The sequence below is a fragment of the Narcine bancroftii genome, chromosome 14 (assembly GCF_036971445.1).
Source record: "Narcine bancroftii isolate sNarBan1 chromosome 14, sNarBan1.hap1, whole genome shotgun sequence".
NCBI classification, from domain to species: Eukaryota; Metazoa; Chordata; class Chondrichthyes; order Torpediniformes; family Narcinidae; genus Narcine; species Narcine bancroftii.
In genome coordinates this window covers 65,829,732-65,846,631 of record NC_091482.1, presented here as the reverse complement: position 1 = coordinate 65,846,631, position 16,900 = coordinate 65,829,732, and the positions used below count along the sequence as shown (strand labels likewise).

Genomic DNA, 16,900 nt, shown 5'->3' with positions numbered 1-16,900 from the left:
ACGTGATTGTCAGGTGACCAAGGCTTGGAACTGAATATTTATGAATGTTTGGGTTTGGTCACACTTTCATAAGGTGGATCAAGGCATGATATAATAATCCTAAAGTAAAATTAGTAACAAATGTATAACTGTCTGCTCCATTTTAATTGGCGAGATAGACAAGGCTGTCCTTTATCTCTAGTTCTGTTCATTTTAGCTGTGGAGACACTAGTGGAGGAAATTAAAGGGTTCAAGGTCGGTCAGAAAGAGTACAAAATTAGATTATTTGCAGATGACATTTTAATATATCTGACAAAACTGGAGATTTCTTTATGGAAATTCCATTTAAATCTAGAAGAATACAGTACGATTTCAAGTTATAAAATAAATTGGAATAAAAGCAAAATTATGCCCCTTACACAAGAGGACTATAGCCTTTGTCGAAGAAATAGTCAACTTAAATGGCCAAAAGAGGCAATTACTAGTAAATATTTAGAGATCTGGATAGATAATAATTTAAACTGAATTGCTCGATGTTTCTTTAAAAAGTTGAAGATTTTTTTTAATGGATGAACCTGCCAATAATGTTAATAGGAAGGGTTAATTGTATTAAGATGAATATTTTTCCACAAATACAATCTTTTTCAAACCTTACCAATACTTTTACCACAAAATATTTTTCAAGAATTAAATAAACATACAAGGAAATTTCTTTGGAAAGGTAAACTGTCAAGAGTTTCTATAGAAAGATTAATGTGGAAATATGAATCGGGAGGTTTAAAGCTTCCTAATTTAAATTCCTAACAAGTGAAGTTTGTTACATTTATTGCAGTGACTTGGAAACAAGATGCATATTTAAGAATGGAGAGGTAGAAGCAGAAATTCAAAGTTGTATTTCTTTGGAGAAAATTACATTCAATTTAAGAAATAAATATGCTGTCTTTTTATAAATTTGGAGCCGTATATGCAAAGTTTAGGGGTAAATATATAAAATTTATTTCTGGCCTCCTAAGACCTCCTAAGAATCTTCTATTCTAAAATGGTTGTACAGATAGTGTGCGATCCCAGTGTGCAAGCCGACCCTTTGTGCAATCCAGGAAACTATTTTTCTTTCTTTCCTGTATTTTACATGACTAAATATCATATTTATATTTTTTTCTTTTTGTACAATTTGTGAGTGGGAGGGGGGTATAAGGAAGGAGGGTATAAGGAAGGAGGGAAGGGAGGGGAGGGTGAGGTAAAACCAGCATGTAATAATTCTAATTTTAAATTTAATCATTATTTCTCTTTGAAAATTTATTAATCACATGTATGGAAAATTTTAAAAATATTCAAAAAACAATGTCTGATATATTATAGAGATGGGCAGAAATGAAGAGGTAGGATAGGTTTGCTCATAAAAGATGCAATTACTGTAGAAGAGCAGAAATTACAAGAGCTCAGAAGTCACCGGTGTGAGCGGTATATTGGTCCCTTGAGAATAGAGTATGTAAAAAAAAAGTGACTTGCAAGAAAGGTACCTCAATAATCGTCAGCAATTTTAATCATCATATTAAACTGGCAAGGATAAGACTGAAAATAATGACTTTGGAATGATTCCTTAGATAAATACAGGCACTATACACACTGCTTTACAAAACTAGAGCACTCCTTCGGAACCTTTCGTAAGCAAAAATGGCGTAAAGTGAAAAAGGGATTATCATTGATTTCTATGGGAAAATTTTTAGTATTCCCAGACCCCCAAAAAATCTGCCAAATCATAATAAATAACACAAAACCTAAAATAACACTAACATATAGTAAAAACAGGAATGATGTGATAAATACACAGCCTATATAAAGTATAAATGATGTATGTACAATGTAGTTTCACTTACCAGAATCGAGAAAACAGCGAGTTTTGACCGCCCCACCGGCTGCCCAGTGACCGCCCCACCGGCTGCCCAGTGACCGCCCCACCGGCTGCCCAGTGACCGCCCCACCGGCTGCCCAGTGACCGCCCCACCGGCTGCCCAGTGACCGCCCCACCGGCTGCCCAGTGACCGCCCCACCGGCTGCCCAGTGACCGCCCCACCGGCTGCCCAGTGACCGCCCCACCGGCTGCCCAGTGACCGCCCCACCGGCTGCCCAGTGACCGCCCCACCGGCTGCCCAGTGACCGCCCCACCGGCTGCCCAGTGACCGCCCCACCGGCTGCCCAGTGACCGCCCCACCGGCTGCCCAGTGACCGCCCCACCGGCTGCCCAGTGACCGCCCCACTGGCTGCGTGTTGACAGCTCGACTGGAGGTCTTTTTGAAAAAGCAAAAATTCCTTTGTAAAAGTGAACACAGGTTTCTTTGTAAAAGTGAATATTCGTAAAGTAGGGTATACCTATGCATTGAGCAATCAATCAGGAAGTAGTCTACTTTAGACCCTGTACAGTGTAATAGGACAAGAATAATTAAAATCTTGTAATAAAGGATCGTCAGGAAAGAACAATTAAAGCATGGCAGAATTTCAGTTTGAAGATGTGAAACTTGGGTCAGAAATAAGTGCCATAAACTTAAATGAAAGGCAATTATCGTGGTGTGAGGACAGGGCAAGTTAAAAATAGACTGTGAAAATAGATGGCATAATAAGATAGTAGATCAATAGTGACAGACATTTAAGTCTACATTTCATTAATCTCAAAGTAATATATTCTGGTGAGGAAGAAAGTCTGCAAGGATGAACCATCAGTAGCTAACTAGAAGGCAAGAATACTTCTGAACTAAAAGAGCAGATAACATTGCATAGAGTTTTGGGAGGCAAAGATTCATATTTATTACCAGAGTACATACATGACATCACATACAATTCTGCCTGCGTGCTATGCAGAATTACCACCTTAAAAAAACTGTACACAATGTATACATGCAATCAATTAAAGAAATGTAAACAACTGACGGTGCAATACAGAGAGAACAAAAAGAAAAATCAATGAAGTCCACAAGTAAGAGCCCTTCAATGAGTCCCTGATTGAGTTTGTTGTTGAGGAGTCTAATGGTGGAGGGGGAGCAGCTGTTCCTGAACCTGGTGGTGTGAGTCTTGTGGCACCGAGACCTCTTTCCTGATGGCAGCAGCGAGAACAGAGCGGGTGCTGGGTGGTGTGGATCCTTGATGATCGCTGCTGCTCTCTGACAGCAGTTTCGATTGAGAAAGTGAAAGCAGCAAAAAAAAAAAAAATGCACGTATGTAGGCTGACAAAGATGAAAACACCAAGATACAACACACATTCAAAAAGGCAGAACTAGTAGATCAGAAAATGTTGAGCTTTAAATGGATGAGATCAGGGAACTAATAAAACAGGAGTTATAGAATGGAGAGAATTTAAAACACGGAGTCATTTTCATTGAAAACGATGGTCAAAATTTTAAAAACCACATTAATAATATTGTAAATGAAGAGGAGGAAATCCAAAAACAAAGTTGAACAGCACATGTGAAAACAGCAGAAATGAGCTTCTCTAGATTTTAATTTTTTTTTAAAGTGTAACATTAACTACCACATAAACTACTGTATATTTAATGACTTACTTTAATTTCCAGTTTTTGCATTCGTCCTCAGCTTCTCTTCATTTTCCCAATTTTTACAAAATGCTTTCTCATCTTTGACTAACCTTAACTGTCACAGTACATGCTTTGGGATACATCCATCCTTTCAATTCTTCCAGCTCCTAAAGATTTAAAACTTGAAGTCTTCATGTTCACATTCTCATCTTTGCTCCAATGTAAATGAATTGACATAACCACACCTGCAAAGTCTATTGTGTGTTAACTCAATCTTCCACTGTTTGAGATCATTTTTAACCATATCTTTCAATATTTCACCAAAAAGTATTTTCTCCACACATCAAGTTCCTTCCCTTTAGGGATCAATATTGTTTTATGACTACTTAATTTCTGTAGAAATGAGATTTAACTAACAATGTACACCTGTTAACCAAGAATAGAATTGTACTAGTCTATACAATCTAGAAACATCTGTTTCCTTCATATTGCATGGTGTTCCATTTCCACCTGCTCCCAGTGTATTCAAGTCATGAAGGGTATTTACAAATATATTCTTCTTTTTGGATAAACTCTATTTCAGAATCGAAAGAAAATATGAACTCACCTTTTTCACTTTAGCAATTGGAGAACTCCATAAAAAGTTAAGCACTAAAGGGAATTCCTCATGCAAAATGCATCCTCTATTGTAGAAAAAGAATATATGAACCTTGTTTAATATTCTGACCTACAAGAGAACACTGGAATAACAAAAAAAACCCACACAAATTGAGTAACATACTAATTTTGGTGCTAGAATGAGCAAAGTTATTTTTTTTAAACTAAAATTTCCCAACAATAGCATAAAATCCAAATAAAGAATTCTTTTAAATAAATATTTCTTGCATTCAAAATATTTAAGCCTGTGAAGTGTGAAATGAGTTTCCCTTCAAATTCCTTGGGCATTAGTTGTTGCCACATCTTTACAACTTGTGCCCAAGATCATTAATAATTTGAGTTCTGCAAGGCAATATTTATGACCACTTACTGCTATTCTAATTTTGGTTACAGAAAGGTAAAAGACACCATGATGGGGGCATATGAGAGACTAGATTAAGAGTATTGAGGTTACAGGATTAATAAAGTTACAAAAGTAAAACTGAAGCTTTAAACAAATCGGAGCCTAATATAGAGGTAAGTTAGGAAATGTCATGACAATTTAATGATTTGAAAAAATGCAATTATTTCTGCATCTTCTGGTTTCCAGGTCTTGCAATTCAATGAAAAAATAGAAGCAGAAAATATTTCTGATGGAAGCATTCCAATATGATGTGTCCTATAATAACCAGAATTCTTGTTAAATGGCATTAAACATCAATGCATACAGATCAGAGATTGCCACTGCAAAATAAATCATTTTATAAATGCAGTTGCATGACCAACCTGTCAGATTTGCAATCTCTAGCATGTCTGCCGATTTATTTGATTATAGCTAGTAATCCAGAAAACAGACAGATTCCCATGTTCTCTAATACAGCATGCAACCACATAGGCCACTGTATATTGGATACACAAGACTAAATTATAGAGGTGGTTAATGGAATTGACTTTCTAATATCATAGATTTCCATCAAGACTAATGATGGGTGAAAATGAACACTGGCACTACTGCACTCATCCAATTATATCATTTACTATGGTAGCATAATAAATTAAAAATGCTACCAAATAATGTTACAAACCTGCAATGACTGTCATTATTGGAGTTGAGCCAGTAATTTTGTATAAAGTTATCAGGTCAGAAAAAATGAAAAAAGGAACAAATACCATATATGTCAGCATATAAGTCACGAAACCCTAAAAAAAATCACTCAAAAATGGGGGGAGGGGGGGAGATGGGGGTGTCGAATTATACATACGCCAGATATATTTTTAAAACCTAAAATTCAACTCAAAAAAGGCTTGATGTAGACTCGGCATATAAAACGACCCAAAGCACCTGCCCACTGCCGGTGCTGCCACTCCCCAACAACTCCCTACTGCCAGGCATCACTATAACCCACACAGACAGTCTACGATTGTCGAGCCCGAGGTCGCCACTCCAGCCTGGGAGGCCAAGGTCTTAACAAAGGTACAGCAATGGAAGATTCACCAGACAATGGTAAATTCAAAATAATACTTTTTATTAAACTATTAATAACATAACATTTCTTACTTATCTCTAAACTTGTCTAAATTTGAACCCACCATGCACAAATATGTGTGACTGAGTGTGTGTGACTGAAAGTCCAAGACCATTACAATTTAAGCTTGATTCTGAAAAAGTCAATTTTAAAGTCCAGTTTCAAATATCTTGTTGACTTCAGGATCCTTTTAAATTGCAGTTCAGAAGTAATTATGAAGCATTTTTAAACATTATATTTCAGATCTCTTTAAACTCACAAGTCTCTTGATGAGCTGTCTTTCACAAGTTTCCTCCTTTCTTGTTATGGTTGCAGAACTGTGATCTTCACAACGAGTTATTTCTTAAACAAGAGTGACCATCTGGACACATGAGGCTGCCTCTCTTTTCTTAAAATAGTCGTCAGAAGTGGTCTTACATATTTAAAAGCCACTGATGTTGTGTATCTCCTATAATAAAGATAATACAAGTTCTGTCTTTCTAGGAGGTTGTGTTTCTCAGTCTTTTTCAATATTTTTATTAGTTTTATGAAATAAATCTTCCAGAGATACATAACAATAAAATAAAGTATTAACAAATCTTGTACAGCAATACAAATAGTACTGAAACCTATGGTACGTTAAAAAGATAAAAAGAAAAATACTAAATATCTAATTCAACCCCCTCCCTTCAGAGGCTACTGACTAATGCAAACATTCCACTACTAATAAAAAGGGTAAACAGTGGATTCAAAAACCAAAAACTAGTTAATCTTACAAATTTTGAAAGTAATTAAGAGCCTGTCTTCTTCTGCCTTCAGTATATAGTTCTCTAACATCATGTGACATTACATCATTAATGAGATCATTCAAATTCCTGGAAACCTTATGGCCATTTACTGGAATCTTTAACAGTTGCCAACTCCAGTTTCTTGGAAACCATGTGACCTTCATAACTCTGGCTTGCAGACATCATGACTCCAAAAGATTACCTCATTAGTATGGATGCGTGTAACCCTGTTCCAAACCCACTACATTACCCAAGACATATTTATAGGAAATATAGCTTAACATTTACCTAAATATTAACACCACAAAACTCTATTAATTCTTTGGACCTGTTCTTTTCTATAATTCACAACAAACCGCCTTACACAAAATTTTAAAACTGGATACCATTCAAGTGCCTCGTACTAAATGCAACTACCCTGCATAAGGATATTGAAATGGGAAATTCAATTATAAACGTACAACTAAACCTCACATACCTTAACCAGAGAGTCATCACCAATACAAACAAGCAAGAGCTTCTCTTTCAAAACTAATCCAGTTACATCTGGTACGCCTAGAGATGGATTTTAAAGCCTATACAATTTTTACCCTTATACTGTGATTCAGGAACATTATTCAAAAATATAGCATAAATTTTAACATTAAATAACAATTTTAAAATTAGATCCAACTTTATCATGCCAGCTCTTTTGACTCCTCCACCAAATCATTAAAGTGCTACTGTTACGAGCCCAGGAGACCCCCAAAACCCAGCAACAATAAAAATTCACTTCAATAAAAGCTACTTCTTATTTTCTTTAAAAAACAGGATCAAACTTTAACTTATTTCCATTAACTTAACCCCCTTCTAATTCTAAGCTCATGTGTATGTAATGCAAGTTCAGAGAACTTCTGATTCACAGTCCAATCTCACTTCTCACTCCTTCAAGTTCACCGCTATCAGGTAATTTTTACACTGTGCACAGAATTTAACATTAATAAATTTCACCAAACTTTGGTGCTTGAAAGGTAAATGGTTATCGCTCAGGAAGGTTCTTGTAGGTTTTCAGAAAGAGATTTGTTGTTTGTTGGACACAAACTGATTCCTTCTGATCAGCCACTACAGTATCTTGCTGAAGAAACTTACCCCATCAGGGTTTTCCAGATGATAACTTCTTTCTCTCAGGTCACCACAGAGTTCCTTTTCTATATCCCTTATTTCAAGTGAAACATTATACAGCCAGCCATCTCCTCTTGTATGGACCACAAGGGCTTTGAACAGGCTGAACTAAGAACTCACAACCATTCTTCAAAATAGGGTTTTTCCACAAGCTTGCCAGCTTGTCCTGTTCCAGTTCCAGCTGCTGCTGCTGAACTGTAGAAATGAATTCTCTCTCGCTCACTCAGAGAAAAAAACTGTTTTTCTCTTTCTGCTTGCAAAACCATGCAACTTTCTAAAACAGCAAACTGCATTCAGACAGACTGCGGCACGGGGCCTAATCTTCGAGTCCGTTCATCTGTTGCTTCCAAAACAATAATCAATTACTCAACAGCATGTCCAATTAACACCTACTTGTGAAGTCCTTATAGGCATCCTTCAAAGTTTTTGCAAAAGCACTGAGTCTGGCTTGAGCAGAGCTCTGGCATTTTAAATGAGATCTGATTTGAAGTGTTTGTGTGTGTATGACCTAACTAAAAACCCCACAGTCTATCTCTTTTAAAGCCTATCTATATACAATATAAAACATAACATAATTCATCACACTAAACATACTCCAACTTAGAGATTGAAGCCATTATTCTTCATCAGAGCTATCCATTCAATGTTCCCCAACCTCAACCTACTTCCCAGGACAATGTATTGAACCAGTTGTTTCAAGAAATCACCCAAATGTGTTCACAATGAAATTGAGAAGTGAAGGCTACATCATGCAACAAGATGCTAGTCTTTCTTGCCACATGCAAATAGAGAATGGGGTGGAGAATTAAAGTGACAAGCAGCAGGAAGATCAGGGTCATCCCTGCAGACTGAACATCAATGTTCTGTAAAATGGTTTCCCCACCACCATTAAATTCTACAACTTGCAGGATCCACTGCAGATCATTCCTCTGTAATCAAGATCTGTTTTTTTCTCTCTCCTCATTGGTTGTAATCAACTCTTAAACTGCCCTTATTTCATTGTTTTTTATAAACATACAGTGCCCTCTATGTTTGGGACAAAGACACTTTTTTCCTTTATTTGAACCTGTACTCCACAGTTTTAAATTTGTAATGAAACAAATTACATGTGATTAAAGTGCATATTCCAGACTTTATTCAAGGTTATTTATATACATTTTGATTTGACCATGTTGAAATGACAGCACTTTTTATGCATAGTCCCCTCATATCAGGGCACGGTAATGTTTGAACCTTTAGCTTCACCGACGTTTGTGAGCATTTGGTATGTTTAAATGCTACATTAGTGTAGGAAGAAGAGAACAGCGTAGTCTCTGTAGTTTATCCCCCCCCATGAAGTCTTCTGTGGATAGAAGTCAATGACATATCCACATCTGCCTCCTGAAGAGTGTTTCTGATCTGTCATCTGCATTGGAGATCTTCCTTGGAAATCCAGTCCCTTTGTGATTACTGAACTCACCAGTGCACTCTTTCTTATTAATGATGTTCCAAACTGTTGAATTTGTTAATCATAAGGTTTGGGCGATGTCTTTTCACTGTTTTATTCTTGTTTTTCATCCTCCTAATGGCTTCTTTGACTTTCATTGGTACAACTGTGGTCCTCATGTTGAAAAATGGCAACTACAAACTCCAAAGGTGATCAAAAGCTTAGAAGAAAGCCCAGCTCTCTTATACCAACCCCAATACAGCAATTAAACATTCCTGAGTACTCACAAACACCTGTGACACCAAGTGTCCCAAACATTATGGTGCCCTGAAATAGGGGAACTATGTATAAAAAGTGCTGTAATTTCAACATGGTCAAACCAAAATGTATACAAATAACCTTGACTAAAAATGGAATGTGCACTTTCATTACATATGAACTGTTTGATTACAAGTTTAAAACTGTGGAAAACCAAGGCAAATAAAGGAAAATCTGTGCCAAAACATTTTTAGGTCAGTTGAACTAACGCAATGTGGCCAGATCATTATTCGATTAAACATGCCAAACTCAATAAACATTCATTTAATGCATCTCCAACTTCCTACGTGATACAGTGGATCTGAAACTATCTTTGTGTTCAGCTTGAGGTTTTATATCAAAGCCTCCAATTTGTTATCAGGAAGCAAACCTTTTGGAAAAAAAATGTTGTCCAGTGAAATTGGCCACCAATATCAGTATATGCCAAAAGTATTTTTTTTAATTCCCCACCCCCCCCCCCCATCAACTCCCTTCAGATTTTACCACTCAATTGAGCAACAGGGGCAATTTACCATGGCCAATTAACCCAAGAATCTGCAAGTCTACAAAATATGGCAGAAAATTGCAGCAAACAGGAGAAATTGACATGGCCACAAAGAGAACATGGAAATTTCCCAAACAGTGCAAAAGCCAACATTAAACCAGGAACAGTTGGCACTGAGGCATTTATACATAGATTTTTTTTCCTCCCTTATTCTACCCCTACTTTGGGAAGCCACAATTTTGGATGTTCATAATGAAGAAAGCAGGTATTACTGGGAAAATGCACTATGTTTGTTGGAGCTCAGAGTAAAGAATGCAGCTTTGCATGTCTTTAAATGTCCATAAACATTACAATTCAGATTTTGGAACCTCAAAGTGTTTAGATAATTCTCAATTTTCTTAGCCAAATCCATTACTAACCATTGCAATAAAATTAATCTCCCATACTGCCAATATAATTGAAAATAAAATTCACACTAAATAATGAAGTACTCCAATTACACATATTAAAGCTGATTTGAGCTTTTGTCCAATTATCAACAAGTATCCAACCTTTTACCTAATAAAATGCAAGGAATATCACTGATTAAGCAGCTAAATGCATGTTTGGTCCTAGTACCCTGTGCTTGAAATAACAGATCACAAGCAGACTTCCTTGTAGTTTCCCTTTCTGTAACCAAATCTCTGCCTGATGAAACAGTGACGTGATGTTGATGCTGGTGAGACGTCACTTGGAGTATTGGGCTCTTTATTTAAGAAAGGGATCTGCTGACATTGGAGAGGGTTTAAAGGAGGTTTACTAGGATGATTCCAGGAATGAAAGGATCATCATGATCCTGTATTGGCCTGTATTCATTGGAATATAGGAGAATGAAGGAGGGATCTCATTGAAATATTTCAAATGTCGAAAGGCATGGATGTAGAAAGGTGGGAGAACCTAGGACAAGAGGGCACATCTTTAAGATTAAAGAGTGTCCACTTAGAAAAGAGGCAATTTCTTCAGCCAACAGGCAGTTACGGAGACCATGACATTGGGTGTATTTAAGGCAGAGATTAATAGGTTCTTGATTAACCAGGGCATCAAAAAGGTTATATATAGGGAGAAAACCGTGCAGTGGGGTTGAGTGGGAAAATGGATCAGCTCATGATTAAATGGAGCAGACTCGATGGTCTGAATAGCCCATTTCTGCTCCTATGTCAAGTCAAGTCACCTTTATTCATACCATGCTCGCACGGTAAAAACAAGATAACATTTCTCCAGGACCATGGAGCATATTTACATAATACGTTAGAAGTTAAACACATTAAAATATTGAGACATACAGTAACAGCCCACAGTACCCTATCTCCAAATGTTCTGGGAGTTCAGGAGTTTGATGGCTTGATGGGAAAAGCTGTTGTCCAATCTGGAGGCAAGGGCTCGAGTGCTGCCATACCTCCTACCAGATGGCAGAAGATAGAATAGCTTACTTGAGGGGTGTGTGGGGTCCTTCAAAATGTTTATTGCCTTTTGCCTGCATCGAGTGTGGTAAATGTCCTTCATTGTAGGAAGAGAGCCCCCTCAATGATTTTTTCTGTTGATTTTACAATCCTCTGCAGGGCTTGTGGACCGAGGAGGTACATAAAGCTAGCAAGTGTAGAAGGACCATAGGGTCAAATTGCAGTAATGATTTTTTTGTGTCTATTAAAATGCCTATTTAAAATCTTTCCACCCGCAGTGTAGCACAAGTCTGTAAAGTATTAGGAATTAATTCTGGAAAAGTCACAGGACAGGACACAACTCAGTTGACGTCCAGACTAAAAGGGATGGATATTATTGCAGGATTTAAAAATGAAGAATGCAAATTTTTTTAATAAAAACTAATTTTAGTTTTATAGTTTTATTATTTAAAATGCTGCATATTTTTTTTAATCTTCTTAGAGCTTGCAACATGGTAAATATCTTGTGGCCGCTAAATATTCTGTTATTCTTAATTTTTCCATGAGATGGAGCCATTAGCTGTAATCCTAGATTAGTCCATCCCTGCAAAATGTTTGTGGAAAAATCTCTCAACACCAACAGTACCAAACAATGCAACATTTCTGCCACTTACAATATACATATAAGGTTTACACGCCCTCTTGTTTTATGTAACCACCTGACATTGTGAACAATGTGAATAAAAATAAATAAAACACGTATTAAATGGGCAACAGAACATGTAGGAACATACAAAATATATTGAGTTTCCCACTACAGGTCGAGTACCCCTTATCCAAAATGCATGGGACCAGAAGTGATTCAGATTTTGTATTTTTGTGGAATAATGTGTTTAGGGTAACTAAGTAGCATCAGCAGAAAACCTGTATCAGCCGTTAAACAACAACAACAAACAATGGCAGGCTTTCAGTCTCCACCTACGATGCTGTGCTTTGATCAAAAGGTTACAGTATACATTAGTTTTTTTTCCCCCAATGCAATAATTGCTGGTCATGTTACAAGCAAACAGGGCATTTTAGGTGGAGATGAATTTCAGACTTCACATGAAAATAATGTTTTGTACTTACCAAAAAAACACGATCTCTGCTTACAAAAGAAGATAAATCCAACACCAAATACTAGAGGAATTTTTTTTTAAATGTTTCCTCCGGAGTCATCACCATGAACAATGCACATAGATCTGGCGGTGAGGATGGTAACAAACTGGCGCCAACAGAGCATCAGAGCCCCAGATGAGCAAGTGAGGTCAGGTGTGGAATTTTCCACTTGTAGCGTCATGTTGGTGCTCAAAAGATTTTGAATTTTGGAGCATTTCGGATAAGGGGTACTCAACCTGTATTGTTTTTTTTAAATACAGATAGTTCTTGGGATTAATATTATATCGGATCAAACTATAATTATTTCAGATACTATCCAAAATATAGTTAATATGGTCTATACATTTGCAGAGAACATGACTATCGGTGGTGCAGTGGAGAGCGAGGAGGGACATTTAAATTTACAATGGGATTGAGATCATTTGGGAAGGTGGGCTAAAGAATGGCAAAATAGAATTGAACTCGGACAGGGTAAGTGGTGCACTTTGGCAGGACTTGTTTAATAAATACTGAACTGTGAAGGCATTGGTGATTCCACACTTGAACTACTGTGTGCAGCTCTGGTTGCCCAGCTATAGGAAAATATCATTAGGTTCTGGAAAGGGTGCAGAAAGGATACACTAGGTAGTAACTGGGACTTGAGGGCATGGGGTCTTCAATCCCTGGAGTATAGGAGACTGAGGAGTTCTTGTACCTAGCTATACAAAATCAAGATGGGCATAAATAAAAGTGAATGCTAAGCAGTCTTTTTCCCAGGTAAGACAAACCTAGGATTAGAGGGCATAGGTTTATGATGGAAGAGGAACCAAAGGGCAACTTTTCACTCAGAGGGTAATCCATAGCTAGAAGGACCTGTCAGAGGAAGCTATAGAAGCTGTTTCTACATTCAGAAGACTTTTAGGAGGGAATTAGAACAAAGATATGGGCCAAATGTAAGCAAAGACTACTACTCGAGAATGCCAACTTGTCGGCATGAGTGAGCTACATGGCTCTATGATTCCAAATCTAATTTCATTTCATACAAAGGTTTGGTTTTAAAAAATACTAAAAAAAAAACAGGGGAATCAAGTTGGCTTTTATGAAGATAAATGCATGCTACAAGAAATATTCAAAATACACTTATGAAAGCATTTTCAAATATAGCCCTCTAGCATTTTATGGCACTCTCTTTGCTGCAATGCAGAGCCTTAATGCTATTACCATATCCTATAAGAAAGGCCATAAGTATTTTTTTTAAATCAGAAATCTCTTTACATTAGCTCAGTAATATAACAAATCAAGATCACCCCACTTTCATTGCTTCCTATCTGTTACCTATCAAAAATCCAAGACCAAGCTATTCAAAAAATCCAAGACCAAGCTATTCAAAAAATCCAAGACCAAGCTATTCAAATTGCCCTAACTCAACCATTGTGCTTTGATTTGCTCATAATTCTATTCACCTGCATTGTTTCCTGATATAAGCACCAAACTCGATAACACACCAAGAAATATTACTCACCTTCTTGTTTATAGTATTTATCTATCCTTTTATACTACCCTATATGCTAAACTGTTCTCAGATTGTACTGTATACTGGAGCACCACCTGCTCCGCCATCACACCCACACTGCCTCCCTCAGCACCATTTTGGGCCCCAAACAGTCCTTCCAAGTGAAATAATATTTCACTTGTGAATCTGCAGGGTCATCTACTGCATCTGTTCCTCCCGCTGTGGTCTCTGCTGCATTGGAGAGACTGGATGCAGACTGAGATCACTTTGTTGAGCACCTCCGCTGTCCGCCACAATAGCATGGATCTCCTAATGGCCACCCATTTCAAATGCTCCATCCCATTCCCTTTCCAACATGTGCTACCAGTCTGAGACCACCCACATATTGGAGGAACAACTCCTCGTCTTCAAACTGTGCACCCTCCAGCCAGAGAGCATTGCTATCAACTGCTATTGCTTTCAATAACCTCCCCCCCACTCCCTTCTTTCCTGTCATCTCTCCTTTTGCACAGACATGATCAATTCTCACCTAGTCCCTTATCATATCCAATTAACACTTTTTGTTGGTCTGGATTCCTCCCCCATTGTTTGAACTCTGAGACTTTCTGATATCCTACAGATTTTTTTGAAATTTCCTTGAAGGGTTCAGGCCCGAAACATCGCCAATAAATCTTTGTCTCCTATTGATGCTGAAAAGACCAGCTTAGTTCCTCCAGCATTTCGACTTGTTTACTACAATCACACCATCTGCAGCTTTTTGTGTTTCGTTCAGCATCAAAAATGAGCAGCTTAGATTCAGATTTTTTGTTGGAGTACAGACAACCCTGAGATTCTTTTTCCTGCAAAGACTGTACTCAATGCACACATGTAAATAAAGAAAGAAATGTAAACCAACTAAATGTGCACTATGCAGAGAAAAAAACCCAATAAAGTGCAAAAGTAAGAGACCTGAAATGAGTCTCGGATTGAGGAGTCTGATGGTAGAGGGGTATCAGTTGTTCCTGAACCTGGTGATGGAAGTCCTGTGGAACCTAGAGCTCTTTCCTGATGGAGTCAGAGTTATACATCACAGAAACTGACATATTGGCTCACTACGTCCATGCCAACCTTCGTTCTTACCAAAACTAGTCTTATTCACCCATGTTCAGTGTGAAGCCTTCTACATATTGGCAATTTAACTGCTTGTCCAGATGCTTCTTAAATATTGTGAGATTGCTCATCTCCTTAGGCAACATCTTCCAGATTCCAATCACTGCATGAAAAAAATATTCCTCTCATGTTCTCTAAACTGTCTCCCTATCACCTTATTCTTATGCCCTCTTGTTTTAGACAACCCACCAAGGGGAAAGGTTCTTATTACCAATCCTCTTACTGTACATGTCAATTGGGTCACTCCTTGGCCACCTCCATCCCTGGGAAAACAAACCCAGCTCATCTTATCATTTAACTAACTGTTCCAAGCCAGGCAACATCTTGGCCAGTGCAATCACATTTTTTCTATATTGTGGTGAGCAGGACTTACTCCCAGAGTCCCAATACTCCTCTCCTTTCTTCCCTGGACCTCTGCAACTTATTTTCCCATGTGCCCATCAACTCTTCTGATTTTATCAACCATTAATGTCTAAGAGGTAATTTACAGAAGCCAATTAACTTAAATAGCACTTCTGTGGAAGGAAACCAGAGCACATGGAGAAAAACAATGCAGTTTCTTTAAAAATATGCATCTAATGTACATTACAGACAGAATTAAATTGGAAAATGGCAATTATATAATACCATGCAATAGAAATGATTTATCCAAGCTAAATTAAGTAATCAGTACATCTCAGAGTTTGCCATAAACATTCAAGGAATGCATAAAAGCACATTAATAAATCATATGAGAGATACAAAAATAGCAGGCAGTTATCACATTAAAGTAACTTGCTGAAGCAGACAAGAACAAAAAAGGGAGCAGATCACGTAATCTTACAGAAGCAAAGTATTTAGAAATACCAGCAAGGAAGACCACGATAAGAACATTACACCCCCTCCCCAAAAAAAAATCAGACTCGAACCCGCCATCTTCAACTCAATGCATATTCATGGTACAATGTGTATGACAATAAACTCATTATCAATATGTGAGCTATTACCTCAAGAAGACAACATCAAAATACCCCAGTCGTGGATTTCTTCTCAATGCAACCTGAAGTCCAGAACCTCTAGACTCAAAAAAAAACAGCTTCCGACCTTTTGAATCTCCATTAATTACTCCAGCTATTAACTATAGTACTTGAGGTCCACCTAAAGATCTGATTGCACAATTGAAATAATCATTCACCCACCCAGCCCAAAAATAACTGCTACTGTGAATAGATCTATTCTTTAAAATTTATAATTTCTTCTGTCTCAGGGCACATTAGGGTAAATTAATTTATACTATTGATGATTATACCTTGGTGGTTGCATCAAGTTAGAATTTAAGGGCATCTGCTTATTCTACGTGGCAATGATCTTTCATATCATTTTGCTCATGTAAATGCTTCAAGATTATTCAAGAGAGGATGAGAAAAGTCCATTCAATTTATTGTCATGTAATTAAAAAAGTGCAATATTACATTAAATTCACTTTTGTCTACCATAAAGCAGATAGATTTGCCAATGGAACAAATTGCCTGAAGTACCTCTTAGTCATTGAAAAAGAAGCAAAAGAGTGTCCCCTCAGTGTCACCGTGTCCATGGATTCACCTCCAGCACTAGCCAAACAGAGTCCAGTCCAAACCATCAGCAGCTCGAGCTCCAGATCCAAACCTTTGACACAATCAGGACCCTTCAGTGCACTTGGCATCCTCTCACATCCCCGTTCCGATACCTGCTGCCCCTTTAGCCAGTCTCTGCCTGGTGTGAATCCCTTTGCCACAGTCAGCAGAAGCGTGGGTTCCTCGCCTCGAGTCTCCAATAGCCCATTGCTTGTGTGTATCTTCAATCACAGAATCCCTCATTGGTCCACTGCAAATGGTCACCAC

General features: G+C 37.7%; 1 protein-coding gene across 15 annotated transcripts in view; it reads right to left on the bottom strand.

Annotated features, from left to right (window-relative positions):
* The window catches only part of LOC138749768 (D-glucuronyl C5-epimerase-like), a 75,313-nt gene that overhangs the window by 41,443 nt on the left and 16,970 nt on the right, over positions 1-16,900 (bottom strand). For 7 of the 15 annotated variants that reach the window (XM_069911597.1, XM_069911595.1, XM_069911594.1 and 4 more), the window contains 2 exons: positions 5,928-6,116; positions 4,114-4,189 (listed from right to left, as the gene is read on the bottom strand). The exons of 5 other annotated variants lie outside the window; for them this stretch is intronic. The gene's annotated coding sequence lies outside the window, so the exon portion shown is untranslated. Of the gene's footprint in view, positions 1-4,113; positions 4,247-5,927; positions 6,117-16,900 lie in introns of all 15 variants that reach the window. 3 more of the 15 variants (XM_069911593.1, XM_069911601.1, XM_069911592.1) reach the window with 2 other exon arrangements.